Source organism: Carcharodon carcharias, chromosome 13, assembly GCF_017639515.1.
Source record: "Carcharodon carcharias isolate sCarCar2 chromosome 13, sCarCar2.pri, whole genome shotgun sequence".
In the NCBI taxonomy this organism is placed as follows: Eukaryota; Metazoa; Chordata; class Chondrichthyes; order Lamniformes; family Lamnidae; genus Carcharodon; species Carcharodon carcharias.
Window position 1 is genome coordinate 71,553,043 of NC_054479.1, and position 20,601 is coordinate 71,573,643.

Below are 20,601 nucleotides of genomic sequence, written 5' to 3' on the forward strand. Positions count from 1 at the left end.
CACACCCACACTCACAATCACACCCACACCCACACCCACACACACACTCACAACCACACCCACACTCACACCCACACCCACACTCACACCCACACCCACAGCCACTCCCACACCCACACTCACACTCACACCCACAACCACACCCAAACCCAAGCACACACTCACACCCACACCCAAACACACACCCACAAACCCACTCACACTCACACCGACACTCACACCCACAACCAAGCACACACTCACACCCACACCCACAACCACACCCACACTCACACCCACACTCACTCCCACACCCACAACCAAACTCACACCCACAAACAAAAACACAATCACACCCACGCCCACACACAAACTCACACTCACACCCGCACTCACACGCATTCCAACACTCACACCCACAACCACACCCACATGCACACCCACATTCACACCCAGACCCATACCCTCACCCGCACCCACACTCACAACCACACCCACACTCACACAGATATCCAAACCCACACCCACACACAGACCCACACACAAACTCACACTCATTTCCGCACTCACACCCACACCCACACTCACACCCACAACCACACCCACATGCACACCCACACTCACACCCACACCCATACCCTCACCCACACCAAACACACACTCACAATCACACTCACTCACAGACACAATCACACCCACACACTCACACCCACATCCCCAACCACACACCCACACCCACTCTAACACCCCCACCCACACACCCAAACGCACACTCACACCCACACCCTCGCAACCTCTCACCCCAGCCTCACACCCACACACTCACACCCACACCCTTACACCAACTCCCTCACACCCACTCACACTCTGAAACCCTCACCAACAGCTACACACCTGTACTCACTCCCACACTCACACTCACACCCACAAACCCACACCCTCACATGCACCCACCCACACTCTCACATACTCAGACCCTCACAGTCACATCCACACCCACAGCCACTCCCACACACCAACACCCACAACCACACACACACACCCACACTCACACCCACCCTCACACTCACACCCACACCCACAGCCACACACACACTCACACCCACACCCACACCCATACTCACAACCACACCCACACTCACAACCACACCCACACTCACACTCACACTCACACTCACAACCACACTCACATTCACACTCACACTCACACCCACACTCACACCCACACTCAAACCCACACCCACACCCACACCCTCACAAACTCTCACTCCAGCCTCAGACCCACACAATCACTCCCAAACCCTCACACCAACTCCCTCACACCCACCCACTCACAATCTGACACCCTCACCAACAGCTACACACCTGCACTCACACCCACACTCACACTCACACCCACATACACACACCCTCACATGCACCCACCCACACTCTCACATACTCACACCCTCACAGCCACAGCCACACCCACAGCCACACCCACACACCAACTCCCACAGCAACACACACACACCCACACCCACACTCACAATCACACCCACACCCACACCCACACACACACTCACAACCACACCCACACTCACACCCACAGCCACACTCACACCCACACCCACAGCCACTCCCACACCCACACTCACACTCACACCCACAACCACACCCAAACCCAAGCACACACTCACACCCACACCCAAACACACACCCACAAACCCACTCACACTCACACCGACACTCACACCCACAACCAAGCACACACTCACACCCACACCCACAACCACACCCACACTCACACCCACACTCACTCCCACACCCACAACCAAACTCACACCCACAAACAAAAACACAATCACACCCACACCCACACACAAACTCACACTCACACCCGCACTCACACGCATTCCAACACTCACACCCACAACCACACCCACATGCACACCCACATTCACACCCAGACCCATACCCTCACCCGCACCCACACTCACAACCACACCCACACCCACACTCACACAGATATCCAAACCCACACCCACACACAGACCCACACACAAACTCACACTCATTTCCGCACTCACACCCACACCCACACTCACACCCACAACCACACCCACATGCACACCCACACTCACACCCACACCCATACCCTCACCCACACCAAACACACACTCACAATCACACTCACTCACAGACACAATCACACCCACACACTCACACCCACATCCCCAACCACACACCCACACCCACTCTAACACCCCCACCCACACACCCAAACGCACACTCACACCCACACCCTCGCAACCTCTCACCCCAGCCTCACACCCACACACTCACACCCACACCCTTACACCAACTCCCTCACACCCACTCACACTCTGAAACCCTCACCAACAGCTACACACCTGTACTCACTCCCACACTCACACTCACACCCACATACCCACACCCTCACATGCACCCACCCACACTCTCACATACTCAGACCCTCACGGTCACATCCACACCCACAGCCACTCCCACACACCAACACCCACAACCACACACACACACCCACACTCACACCCACCCTCACACTCACACCCACACCCACAGCCACACACACACTCACACCCACACCCACACCCATACTCACAACCACACCCACACTCACAACCACACCCACACTCACACTCACACTCACACTCACAACCACACTCACACTCACACTCACACTCACACCCACACTCACACCCACACTCAAACTCACACCCACACCCACACTCACACTCACAACCACACTCACACCCACACCCACACCCACACACAAATCCACATCCACACCCACAACCACACCCACACCCACACCCACACCCAAACCCAAAAACACACCCACAAACCCAGTCACACTCACACCCACACCCACACACACACACACACCCACACACACTCTCACACCCACATCCACACCCACACCCACACCCACACTTACACCCACACACACACCCACACCCACAACCACACCCACACCAACAATCACTCCCACACCCACACTCCAACCCACAACCGCACCAAGAACCACACCCACACCCACACCCTCACCCACACCCACGCCCACAAAAACACCCAGACACACACACACTCACACCCACACCCAAATACACACCCACAAACCCACTCACACTCACACCCACACTCACACCCACACCCACAAACACTTACACCCACACCCACAACCACACTCACACCCACACTCACACCCACACTCATTCCCACACCCACAACCACACGCACACCCACAACCAAAAACACAATCACACTCACACCCACACTCACTCCCACACCCACTCTCACACCCACATTCGCACTCTCACCCACACCCTCACCCACACTCACAACCTCACCCACACTCACACTGACACCCAAACCCACACCCACACACAGACCCACACACAAACTCACACTGACACCCGCACTCACACCCACACCCACACTCACACCCACAACCACACCCACATGCACACCCACACTCACACCCACACCCATACCCTCAACCACACACACACACAATCACAATCACACTCACACTCACTCTCACAGACACAATAACACCCACACAATCGCACCCACACCCACACCCCCACCCACACACCCAAACCCACACTCACACCCACACCCTCACAAACTCTCACTCCAGCCTCAGACCCACACAATCACTCCCAAACCCTCACACCAACTCCCTCACACCAACCCACTCACAATCTGACACCCTCACCAACAGCTACACACCTGCACTCACACCCACACTCACACTCACACCCACATACACACACCCTCACATGCACCCACCCACACTCTCACATACTCACACCCTCACAGCCACAGCCACACCCACAGCCACACCCACACACCAACACCCACAGCAACACACACACACCCACACCCACACTCACAATCACACCCACACCCACACCCACACACACACTCACAACCACACCCACACTCACACCCACAGCCACACTCACACCCACACCCACAGCCACTCCCACACCCACACTCACACTCACACCCACAACCACACCCAAACCCAAGCACACACTCACACCCACACCCAAACACACACCCACAAACCCACTCACACTCACACCGACACTCACACCCACAACCAAGCACACACTCACACCCACACCCACAACCACACCCACACTCACACCCACACTCACTCCCACACCCACAACCAAACTCACACCCACAAACAAAAACACAATCACACCCACACCCACACACAAACTCACACTCACACCCGCACTCACACGCATTCCAACACTCACACCCACAACCACACCCACATGCACACCCACATTCACACCCAGACCCATACCCTCACCCGCACCCACACTCACAACCACACCCATACCCACACTCACACAGATATCCAAACCCACACCCACACACAGACCCACACACAAACTCACACTCATTTCCGCACTCACACCCACACCCACACTCACACCCACAACCACTCCCACATGCACACCCACACTCACACCCACACCCATACCCTCACCCACACCAAACACACACTCACAATCACACTCACTCACAGACACAATCACACCCACACACTCACACCCACATCCCCAACCACACACCCACACCCACTCTAACACCCCCACCCACACACCCAAACGCACACTCACACCCACACCCTCGCAACCTCTCACCCCAGCCTCACACCCACACACTCACACCCACACCCTTACACCAACTCCCTCACACCCACTCACACTCTGAAACCCTCACCAACAGCTACACACCTGTACTCACTCCCACACTCACACTCACACCCACATACCCACACCATCACATGCACCCACCCACACTCTCACATACTCAGACCCTCACAGTCACACCCACACCCACACCCACAGCCACACACACACTCACACCCACACCCACACCCACACTCACAACCACACCCACACCCACACTCACAACCACACCCACACTCACACTCACACTCACACTCACACTCACACTCACAACCACACTCACAACCACACTCACACTCACACTCACACTCACACTCACACTCACACTCACACCCACACTCACACTCACACCCACACTCAAACCCACACCCACACCCACACTCACACTCACAACCACACTCACACCCACACCCACACCCACACACAAATCCACATCCACACCCACAACCACACCCACACCCACACCCACACCCAAACCCAAAAACACACCCACAAACCCAGTCACACTCACACCCACACCCACACACACACACCCACACACACTCTCACACCCACATCCACACCCACACCCACACCCACACTTACACCCACACACACACCCACACCCACAACCAAACCCACACCCACAATCACTCCCACACCCACACTCCAACCCACAACCGCACCAAGAACCACACCCACACCCACACCCTCACCCACACCCATGCCCACACAAACACCCAGACACACACACACTCACACCCACACCCAAATACACACCCACAAACCCACTCACACTCACACCCACACTCACACCCACACCCACAAACACACTTACACCCACACCCACAACCACACTCACACTCACACTCACACCCACACTCATTCCCACACCCACAACCACACGCACACCCACAACCAAAAACACAATCACACTCACACCCACACTCACACCCACACCCACTCCCACACCCACATTCGCACTCTCACCCACACCCTCACCCACACTCACAACCTCACCCACACTCACACTGACACCCAAACCCACACCCACACACAGACCCACACACAAACTCACACTGACACCCGCACTCACACCCACACCCACACTCACACCCACAACCACACCCACATGCACACCCACACTCACACCCACACCCATACCCTCAACCACACTCACACACACAATCACAATCACACTCACACTCACTCTCACAGACACAATAACACCCACACAATCGCACCCACACCCACACCCCCACCCACACACCCAAACCCACACTCACACCCACACCCTCACAAACTCTCACTCCAGCCTCAGACCCACACAATCACTCCCAAACCCTCACACCAACTCCCTCACACCCACCCACTCACAATCTGACACCCTCACCAACAGCTACACACCTGCACTCACACCCACACTCACACTCACACCCACATACACACACCCTCACATGCACCCACCCACACTCTCACATATTCACACCCTCACAGCCACAGCCACACCCACAGCCACACCCACACACCAACACCCACAGCAACACACACACACCCACACCCACACTCACAATCACACCCACACCCACACCCACACACACACTCACAACCACACCCACACTCACACCCACAGCCACACTCACACCCACACCCACAGCCACTCCCACACCCACACTCACACTCACACCCACAACCACACCCAAACCCAAGCACACACTCACACCCACACCCAAACACACACCCACAAACCCACTCACACTCACACCGACACTCACACCCACAACCAAGCACACACTCACACCCACACCCACAACCACACCCACACTCACACCCACACTCACTCCCACACCCACAACCAAACTCACACCCACAAACAAAAACACAATCACACCCACACCCACACACAAACTCACACTCACACCCGCACTCACACGCATTCCAACACTCACACCCACAACCACACCCACATGCACACCCACATTCACACCCAGACCCATACCCTCACCCGCACCCACACTCACAACCACACCCACACCCACACTCACACAGATATCCAAACCCACACCCACACACAGACCCACACACAAACTCACACTCATTTCCGCACTCACACCCACACCCACACTCACACCCACAACCACACCCACATGCACACCCACACTCACACCCACACCCATACCCTCACCCACACCAAACACACACTCACAATCACACTCACTCACAGACACAATCACACCCACACACTCACACCCACATCCCCAACCACACACCCACACCCACTCTAACACCCCCACCCACACACCCAAACGCACACTCACACCCACACCCTCGCAACCTCTCACCCCAGCCTCACACCCACACACTCACACCCACACCCTTACACCAACTCCCTCACACCCACTCACACTCTGAAACCCTCACCAACAGCTACACACCTGTACTCACTCCCACACTCACACTCACACCCACATACCCACACCCTCACATGCACCCACCCACACTCTCACATACTCAGACCCTCACAGTCACATCCACACCCACAGCCACTCCCACACACCAACACCCACAACCACACACACACACCCACACTCACACCCACCCTCACACTCACACCCACACCCACAGCCACACACACACTCACACCCACACCCACACCCATACTCACAACCACACCCACACTCACAACCACACCCACACCCACACTCACACTCACACTCACACTCACACTCACAACCACACTCACACTCACACTCACACTCACACCCACACTCACACCCACACTCAAACCCACACCCACACTCACACTCACAACCACACTCACACCCACACCCACACCCACACACAAATCCACATCCACACCCACAACCACACCCACACCCACACCCACACCCAAACCCAAAAACACACCCACAATCCCAGTCACACTCACACCCACACCCACACACACACACACACCCACACACACTCTCACACCCACATCCACACCCACACCCACACCCACACTTACACCCACACACACACCCACACCCACAACCACACCCACACCAACAATCACTCCCACACCCACACTCCAACCCACAATCGCACCAAGAACCACACCCACACCCACACCCTCACCCACACCCATGCCCACAGAAACACCCAGACACACACACACTCACACCCACACCCAAATACACACCCACAAACCCACTCACACTCACACCCACACTCACACCCACACCCACAAACACTTACACCCACACCCACAACCACACTCACACCCACACTCACACCCACACTCATTCCCACACCCACAACCACACGCACACCCACAACCAAAAACACAATCACACTCACACCCACACTCACTCCCACACCCACTCTCACACCCACATTCGCACTCTCACCCACACCCTCACCCACACTCACAACCTCACCCACACTCACACTGACACCCAAACCCACACCCACACACAGACCCGCACACAAACTCACACTGACACCCGCACTCACACCCACACCCACACTCACACCCACAACCACACCCACATGCACACCCACACTCACACCCACACCCATACCCTCAACCACACTCACACACACAATCACAATCACACTCACACTCACTCTCACAGACACAATAACACCCACACAATCGCACCCACACCCACACCCCCACCCACACACCCAAACCCACACTCACACCCACACCCTCACAAACTCTCACTCCAGCCTCACACCAACACACTCACTCCCAAACCCTCACACCAACTCCCTCACACCAACCCACTCACAATCTGACACCCTCACCAACAGCTACACACCTGCACTCACACCCACACTCACACTCACACCCACATACACACACCCTCACATGCACCCACCCACACTCTCACATACTCACACCCTCACAGCCACAGCCACACCCACAGACACACCCACACACCAACACCCACAGCAACACACACACACCCACACCCACACTCACAATCACACCCACACCCACACCCACACATACACTCACAACCACACCCACACTCACACCCACAGCCACACTCGCACCCACACCCACAGCCACTCCCACACCCACACTCACACTCACACCCACAACCACACCCAAACCCAAGCACACACTCACACCCATACCCACGCACACACACACAAACTCACGCTCATACCTGCTCTCACACCCACACCCACACTCACACCCACAACCACACCCACATGCACACCCACACTCACACCCACACCCATACCCTCACCCACACCAAACACACACTCACAATCACACTCACACTCACAGACACAATCACACCCACACACTCACACCCACACCCCCAACCACACACCCACACCCACTCTAACACCCCCACCCACACACCCAAACGCACACTCACACCCACACCCTCGCAACCTCTCACCCCAGCCTCACACCCACACACTCACACCCACACCCTTACACCAACTCCCTCACACCCACTCACACTCTGAAACCCTCACCAACAGCTACACAACTGCACTCACTCCCACACTCACACTCACACCCACATACCCACACCCTCACATGCACCCACCCACACTCTCACATACTCAGACCCTCACAGTCACATCCACACCCACAGCCACACCCACAAACCAACACCCACAACCACACACACACACCCACACTCATACCCACCCTCACACTCACACCCACACCCACAGCCACACACACACTCACACCCACACCCACACTCACAACCAAACCCACACTCACACCCACACCCACACTCACACTCACAACCACACTCACACTCACACTCACACTCATACCCACACCCACACTCACACCCACACTCACACCCACACCCACACTCCAACCCACAACCGCACCAAGAACCACACCCACACCCACACCCTCACACACACCCACGCCCACACAAACACCCAGACACACACTCACACTCACACCCACACCCAAACAAACACCCACAAACCCATTCACACTCACACCCACATTCACACCCACACCCACACTCAGACCCACACCCATACCCTCAACCACACTCACACTCACAGACACAATCACACCCACACAATCGCACCCACACCCACACCCCCACCCACACACCCAAACCCACACTCACATCCACACCCTCACAAACTCTCACTCCAGCCTCACACCCACACACTCACTCCCAAACCCTCACACCAACTCCCTCACACCCACTCACAATCTGACACCCTCACCAACAGCTACACACCTGCACTCACACCCCCACTCACACTCACACCCTCACATGCACCCACCCACACTCTCACATACTCACACCCTCACAGCCACAGCCACACCCACAGACACACCCACACACCAACACCCACAACAACACACACACACCCACACCCACACTCACACTCACACCCACACCCACACCCACAAAGAAATCCACATCCACACCCACACTCACACCCACACCCAAACCCAAAAACACACCCACAATTTCAGTCACACTCACACCCACACCCACCCACACACACCCACACACACACTCACACCCACATCCAAACCCACACCCACACTCACACTTACACCCACACCCACACTCACACCCACACCCACAACCACACCCACACCCACAATCACTCCCACACCCACACTCCAACCCACAACCGCACCAAGAACCACACCCACACCCACACTCTCACCCACACCCACGCCCACACAAACACCCAGACACACACTCACACTCACACCCACACCCAAACAAACACCCACAAACCCATTCACACTCACACCCACATTCACACCCACACCCACACTCAGACCCACACCCATACCCTCAACCACACTCACACACACAATCAAAATCACACTCACACTCACACTCACAGACACAATCACACCCACACAATCGCACCCACACCCACACCCCCACCCACACACCCAAACCCACACTCACATCCACACCCTCACAAACTCTCACTCCAGCCTCACACCCACACACTCACTCCCAAACCCTCACACCAACTCCCTCACACCCACTCACAATCTGACACCCTCACCAACAGCTACACACCTGCACTCACACCCACACTCACACTCACACCCTCACATGCACCCACCCACACTCTCACATACTCACACCCTCACAGCCACAGCCACACCCACAGACACACCCACACACCAACACCCACAACAACACACACACACCCACACCCACACTCACACTCACACCCACACCCACACCCACACACACACGCACAACCACACCCACACTCACACCCACAGCCACACTCACACCCACACCCACAGCCACTCCCACACCCACACTCACACTCACACCCACAACCACACCCAAACCCAAGCATACACTCACACCCACACCCACGCACACTCACACACACTCACGCTCATACCTGCTCTCACACCCACACCCACACTCACACCCACAACCACACCCACTCCCACACCCACACCCAAACCCAAACCCACACACTCACCCACACACACACTCACACTCACCCACACACACTCACACACACAATCACTACCCAAACACTCAGACTCACACCCACACCCTCACCAACACACACCCACACCCACACCCACACACTCACCCACACACCCAAACCCACAATCACACCCACATTTCGCAACCTCTCATCCCAGCCTCACACCCACAAACTCACACCCGCACCGTCTCACCCACTCCCTCACACCCACTCACACTCTCACACCCTCAGCAACTGCTACACACCCGCATTCACCAGCACACTCACATTCACACCCACATACCCAAACCCTCAAACACTCACATACTCACACCCTCACATCCACAGGCACACCCACAGCCACACCCACCCAACAACACCCAGAACCACACACACACTCCCACAGTCACACCCACACTCAAACTCACACCCACACCCACACTCACACCCACACTCAAACTCCCACTCACACTCAAACCCACACACACACTCACACTCACACCCACACTCAAACTCACACTCACACTCAAAGCCACACACACACAAACTCACACCCACACTCACACCCACAATCACACCCAAACACACACCCACACCCACACTCCAACACACACCCACACCCACACACACACACACCCACACCCACACCCACACTCACACCCACACCCACACCCACACACACACCCACACCCACAACCTCACTCACACCCACACACATATTCATATTCATACCCATACCCACACTCACACCCACACACACAGACACTCAGACTCACACCCACAGTCACACTCAACCCACACCCACACACAAACCCACAAACCCACTCACACTCACACCCACACGCACACACACACCCAAACCCACAGCCACATGCAACAGGTGCACCTACCCACACACTCACACCATCACAGCCACAGCCACACCCGCAGTCACTCACACACAACAACACCCACACCCACACACACACACTCACACCCTGATCCACACACACTCACACCCACACTCACACCCAAACCCACACCCACATCCACACTCACACTCACACTCACACCCACACTCACACTCACACCCACACTCACATCAACCACAAACACACCCACACTCACACTCACACTCACACCCACACCAACATCCGCACTCACACTCACACCCACACTCACACTCAAACTCACACCCACCCTCACACCCACAGCCTCACACACTCACACCAATACTCACACCCACACTCACACACCCACCCACACCCACACACACACCCACACCCACACACACACCCACACACACACCCACACCAACACTCACACCCACAACCGCACTCACACCCACATTCACACCCAAACCCACACACACACTCACACCCACACCCACGCCCACACACACACACTCACGCTCATACCCGCACTCACACCCACACCCTTACTCACACCCACAACCACACCCACTCCCACACCCACACACACCCAAACCCAAACCCACACACTCACCCGCACACACACTCACACCCACACTCACACAGACAATCACACCCAAACACTCACACTCACACCCACACCCACACCCTCACCAACACACACCCACACCCACACCCACACAATCACCCAAACCCACAATCACACCCATACCTTCGCAACCTCTCCCCCCAGCCTCACACCCACAAACTCAGACCTGCACCGTCTCACCCATTCCCTCACACCCACTCACACTCTCACACCGTCAGCAACTGCTACACACCCGCACTCACAAGCACACTCACATTCACACCCACATACCCACACCCTCTCACACTCACATACTCACACCTCACATTCACAGCCACACCCACAGCCACAAACAAACAACAACACCCAGAACCACACACACACACCCACAGTCACACCCACACTCAAACTCACACCCACACCCACACTCACACCCACACTCAAACTCACACTCACTGTCAAACCCACACTCACACTGACACTCACACCCACACTCAAACTCACACTCACACTCACACCCATACACACACACACTCACACCCACACTCACACCCACACTCACACCCAAACACACACCCACACTCCAACACACACCCACACCCACACCCACACCCACACCCACACACACAAACACTCACAACACAAACACCCACATTCACAACCACACTCACACCCACAGTTACACACACACTCACACCAACTCCCACACCCACACTCAATCCCACACCCACACACAAACTCACACTCAGACCCACACTCACACCCACACCCACACCCACAACCACACTCAGTCCCACACTCAGCCACTAAACCACACCCACACTCCCACACCCGCACTCACATCCACAGACTCACACCCACACAATCATACCCACACTGACACCCACACCCACACTCACACCCACACCCACAGACACTCACACTCACACCCCCACACACATTCATACTCACACCCACACCCACACACACCCACACACACAGACACTCAGACTCACACCCACAGTCACACTCACACCCACACCCGCACACAGACCCACAAACTCACTCACAGTCACACCCACATGCACACACACACCCAAACCCACAGCCAAACGCAACAGGTGCACCTACCCACACACTCACACCATCACAGCCACAGCCACACCCGCAGTCACTTACACACACCAACACCCACACCCACACACAGACACTCACACCCTGATCCAAACACACTCACACCCACACTCACACCCAAACCCACACCCACATCCACACTCACACTCACACCCACACTCACAACACCCACACACACTCACACCCACACTCACACTCACAATCACACCCACAATCACACCCACACCCACATCCGCACTCACGCACACACCCACACTCACACTCAAACTCACACCAACACACACACTCACACCCACACCCAAACACACACCCACAAACCCACTCACACTCACACCCACACTCACACCCACAACCAAGCACACACTCACACCAAAACCCAAAACCACACAAACAACCACACTCACACCCACAAACAAAAACACAATCACACCCACACCCACACTCAGACCCACACACAAACTCACACTCACACCTGCACTCACATGGATACCAACACTCACACCCACAACCACACCCACATGCACACCCACATTCACACTCACACCCACACTCACACCCACACTCACACACCCACCCACACCCACACACACACCCACACCCACAACCACACTCACACCCACGCTCACACCCTCACTCACACCCACACTCAATCCCACACCCACAACCACACACACACAACCAAAAACACAATCACACTCACAGCCACACTCACTCCCACACCCACATTCACACCCACACACACTCACACCCGCACCCACACCCACACTCACAACCACACCCACACCCACACTCACACTGATATCCAAACCCACACCCACACACAGACCCACACACAAACTCACACTCACACCCGCACTCACACCCACAAGCACACTCACACCCACACCCATACCCTCACCCACACCCACACACACACTCACAATCACACTCACACTCACAGACACAATCACACCCACACACTCACACCCAAACCCCCAACCACACACCCACACCCACTCTAACACCCCCACCCACACACCCAAACCCACACTCACACCCACACCCTCGCAACCTCTCACTCCAGCCTCACACCCACACACTCACACCCACACGCTTACACCAACTCCCTCACACCCACTCACACTCTGACACCCTCACCAACAGCTACACACCTGTACTCACTCCCACACTCACACTCACACCCACATACCCAGACCCTCACATGCACCCACACACACTCTCACATACTCAGACCCTCACAGTCACATCCACACCCACAGCCACACCCACACACCAACACCCACAACCACACACACACACCCACACTCACACCCACCCTCACACTCACACCCACACCCACACCCACACCCACACCCACACACACACTCACACCCACACCCACACCCACACCCACGCCCACACCCACGCTCACACCCACACCCACACTCACACTCACAACCATACTCACACTCACACTCACACCCACACCCACACTCACACCCACACCCACACCCACACTCACACTCACACTCACACTCACAACCACACTCACACCCACACCCACACCCACAAACAAATCCACATCCACACACACACTCACACCCACACCCAAACCCAAAAACACACCCACAAACCCAGTCACACTCACACCCACACCCACCCACACACACCCACACACACACTCACACCCACATCCAAACCCACACCCACACCCACACTTACACCCACACCCACACTCACACCCACACCCACAACCACACCCACACCCACAATCACTCCCACACCCACACTCCAACCCACAACCGCACCAAGAACCACACCCACACCCACACTCTCACCCACACCCACGCCCACACAAACACCCAGACACACACTCACACTCACACCCACACCCAAACAAACACCCACAAACCCATTCACACTCACACCCACACTCACACCCACACCCACACACACACTCACACCCACACCCACAACCACATTCACACCCACAATCACAATCATACTCATTCCCACACCCACAACCACACTCACACCCACACAATAAAAACACAATCACACTAACACCCACACTCACTCCCACACCCACACTCACACCCACATTCGCACTCTCACCCACACCCACACCCACTCTCACAACCACACCCACACTCAGACTGACACCCAAACCCACACCCACACACAGACCCACACACAAATTCACACTGACACCCGCACTCACACCCACACCCACACTCACACCCACAACTAAACCCACATGCACACCCACACTCACACCCACACCCACACCCTCAACCACACTCACACACACACTCAAAATCACACTCACACTCACACTCACAGACACAATCACACCCACACAATCGCACCCACACCCACACCCCCACCCACACACCCAAACCCACACTCACACCCACACCCTCACAAACTCTCACTCCAGCCTCACACCCACAAACTCACTCCCACACCCTCACACCAACTCCCTCACACCCACTCACAATCTGACACCCTCACCAACAGCTACACACCTGCACTCACACCCACACCCACACTCACACTCACACCCACATACCCACACCCTCACTTGCACCCACACACACTCTCACATACTCACACCCAAACAGCCACAGCCACTTCCACAACCACACCCACACACCAACACCCACAACAACACACACAAACCCACTCCCACACTCACACTCACACCCACATCCACACCCACACACACACTCACACCCACACCCACACCCAAACTCACACCCACACCGACACTCACACCCACACCCACACTCACACCCTCACCCACACACCCAAACCCACTCTCACACCCACACCCTCGCAACCTCTCACCCCAGCCTCACACCCACACACTCACATCCACACACTCACACCAACTCCCTCACACCCACTCACACTCTCACACCCTCACCAACAGCTACACACCTGCAATCGCACCCACACTCACACTCACACCCACATACCCACACCCTCCCAGGCACCCACCAACACTCTTACATACATACACCATCTCAGCCACAGCCACACCCACAGCCACACCCACACACCAACACCCACAACCAAACACATACACCCACACTCACACCCACACTCACACTCACAGCCACACCCACAACCACACAAACACCCACAATCCCACTCATACCCACACCCACACACACACACAAACCCACACCCACACTCTCAGTCACACCCACAACCACACAAACACCCACAATCCCACTCATACCCACACCCACAAACACACACAAACCCACACCCACACTCACACTCACAGCCACACCCACACCCACACTCACACCCACAACCACACCCACACACAGTCTCACACCCACACCCACACACATTTTGAGACCCACACTCACACCCACAGTCACACTCAAAATCACACCCACACTCTCACCCACACCCACACACAAACTTAAACTCACACTCACACTCAAACGCACACCCACACTCACACCCACACCCACACTCACACCCAAACCCACACCCACACTCACACTCACACTCACACCCAAACCCACAATCACACCCTCACTCAAACCTTCAACCACAACAACAACCACACCCACACCCAAACTCACACCCACACCAACACCCACACACACACCTACAGACACACTTACACTCACACCCACACCCAAAAACACACTCAAACCCACACTCACACTCACACCCAAACCCACAACCACACTCACACCCACACCCACATCCACACATACAATCACACCCACACCCACAAACACACTCAAACCCACACTCACACTCACACCCAAACCCACAACCACACTCACACACACACACACACCCACACATACACTCACAATCATACCCACACTCACACCCACACCCACAATCACACTCACACCCACACCAACTCCCAGACCCTCACACCTACATCCACACTCACACCCACACCCACTCCCACACACACACTCACACTCAAACCCACAATCACTCCAACACCCACACTCACACACACAACCACACCCACACCCACACCCACTCTCATACACACACAAAAAATCACACACACACCCCCACACACACTCACACTCACACCCACAACCACACCCTCACCCACACACACACTCACACTCACGCCCACACTCACACAATCACACCCACACACTCACACCCACACCTTCACCCACACACCCACATCCAAACTCCCATCCTCACCCACACACCCAAACCCACATTCACACCCACACCCTCACAACCTCTCAACCCAGCCTCAAACACCCGCACTCACACCCACAATCACACTCACATCCACATACCCACAACCTCACACGCGCCCACCCACACTATCACATACTCACACCCTCACAGCCACAGCCACACCCACAGCAACACCCACACACCAACACCCACAACCACACACACACACCCACACTCACACCCGCACTCACACTCAGAGCCACACACACATCCATACTCACACTCACATCTACATACCCACACCCTCACACCCAGCCATCCACACTATCACATATCACACGCTCACAGCCACAGACACACCCACAGCCACACCCACACACCAACATCCACACTCACACTCACACCCACACCCACACCAACACCCACACTCCAACTCACACCCACACCCACACACACACCCACACCCACACCCACACTCACACTCACACTCACACCCACACCCACACCCAAACTCACACCCACACCCACACCCACACACACACTCACACCCACACCCGCAACCACATTCAGACCCACACTCACACCCACATGCACTCACACCTACACCCACACACATACCCACACTCACACCCACACTCATAGCCACACCCACACCCTCACACACAATCACACCCACACCCACACCCACACTCACACCCACACCCACACTCACACTCACACTCACACTCACACTCACACCCACACCCACACCCACACATACCCACACCCACACTCAAACCCACAACCACACCCACACCCACACTCAAACCCACAACCACACCCACACCCACACTCAAACCCACAACCACACCCACACACACCCACACACAAACTAACACTCACACCCACAAACACACACACACCCACACCCACACTCACACTCACACCCACACACACACCCACAGCCACAAACAAACTCACACCCACATGCACTCCCACACTCACACCCACACTCACACCCAAAATAACACTCACACTCACTCCCACACCCATAATCACACCACAACCATACCCACACTCACACCCACACCCACAAACACATCACACCCACACCGACACCCACACCCACACCCACACTCACACCCACACCCACACCAACACTCACACCCACTCCAAAACTCAAATCCACAACCACACCCACAACCACACCCACACCAACAACCACACCCACACAAACACACACACACACACACTAACACTCACTCCCACACCCACACACACACCCACACCCACACTCACACTCACACCCACACCCACACCCACACACACACTCCCACTCACACCCACACTCACTCCCACACCCACACTCACACCCACAACCACACCCACACCCACACCCACGCTCACACCCACACACACACCCACATACACACCCACACCCACACTCACACTCACACTCACACTCACACCCACACTCACACCCACACCCACACACAAACCCACAAACACACTCACACTCAAACCCACATGCACACTCACACCCACACCCACACTCACACCCACACTCACACCCACACTCACAGCCACACCCACACCCTCACACACACTCACACCCACACCCACACCCACACCCACACCCACACCCACACTCATACCCACACCCACACTCAAATCCACATCCACACCCACACCCACACACACCCACAACCACACACACACCCACACCCACACTCACACTCACACTCACACTCAAACCCACTCCCACACCCACACTCACACCCACATCCACACCCACACACACACTCCCACTCACACCCACACTCACTCCCACACCCACACTCACACCCACAACCACACCCACACCCACACCCACGCTCACACCCACACACACCCACATACACACCCACACACACACTCACACTCACACCCACACCCACACTCACACCAACACCCACACTCACACCCACACCCACACACAAACCCACAAGCACACTCACACTCACACCCACACGCACACTCACACCCACACCCACACTCACACCCACACTCACACCCACACTCATAGCCACACCCACACCCTCACACACACTCGCACCCACACCCACACCCACACCCACACCCACACACACACTCACACTCACAATCAAACCCACACGCACACTCACACCCACACCCACACACAAACCCACAAACACACTCACACCCACACCCACACGCACACTCACACCCACACCCACACTCACAGTCACACTCACACCCACACTCACTCCCACACCCACACTCACACCCACAACCACACCCACACCCACACCCACACTCACACCCAAACCCACACTCACACCCAAACCCACACTCAATCCCACACCCTCACAACCTCACACCCCAGCCTCACACCCACACAATCACACCCACACCGTCACACCAACTCCTTCACACCCACTCACAATCTCACACCCTAACCAACAGCTAAACACCCGCACTCACACCCAGACCAACACCCACACCCACACTAACACTCACACCCACACTCACACTCACACCCACACTAACACCCACATCCACACTCAGGCACCCACACCCACACCCACACACACACTCAGACTCACACCCACATGCACACTCACACCCACACCCACACACACACCCACACTCACACCCACACTCACACCCACACTCACAGCCACACCCACACCCTCACACACAATCACACCCACAC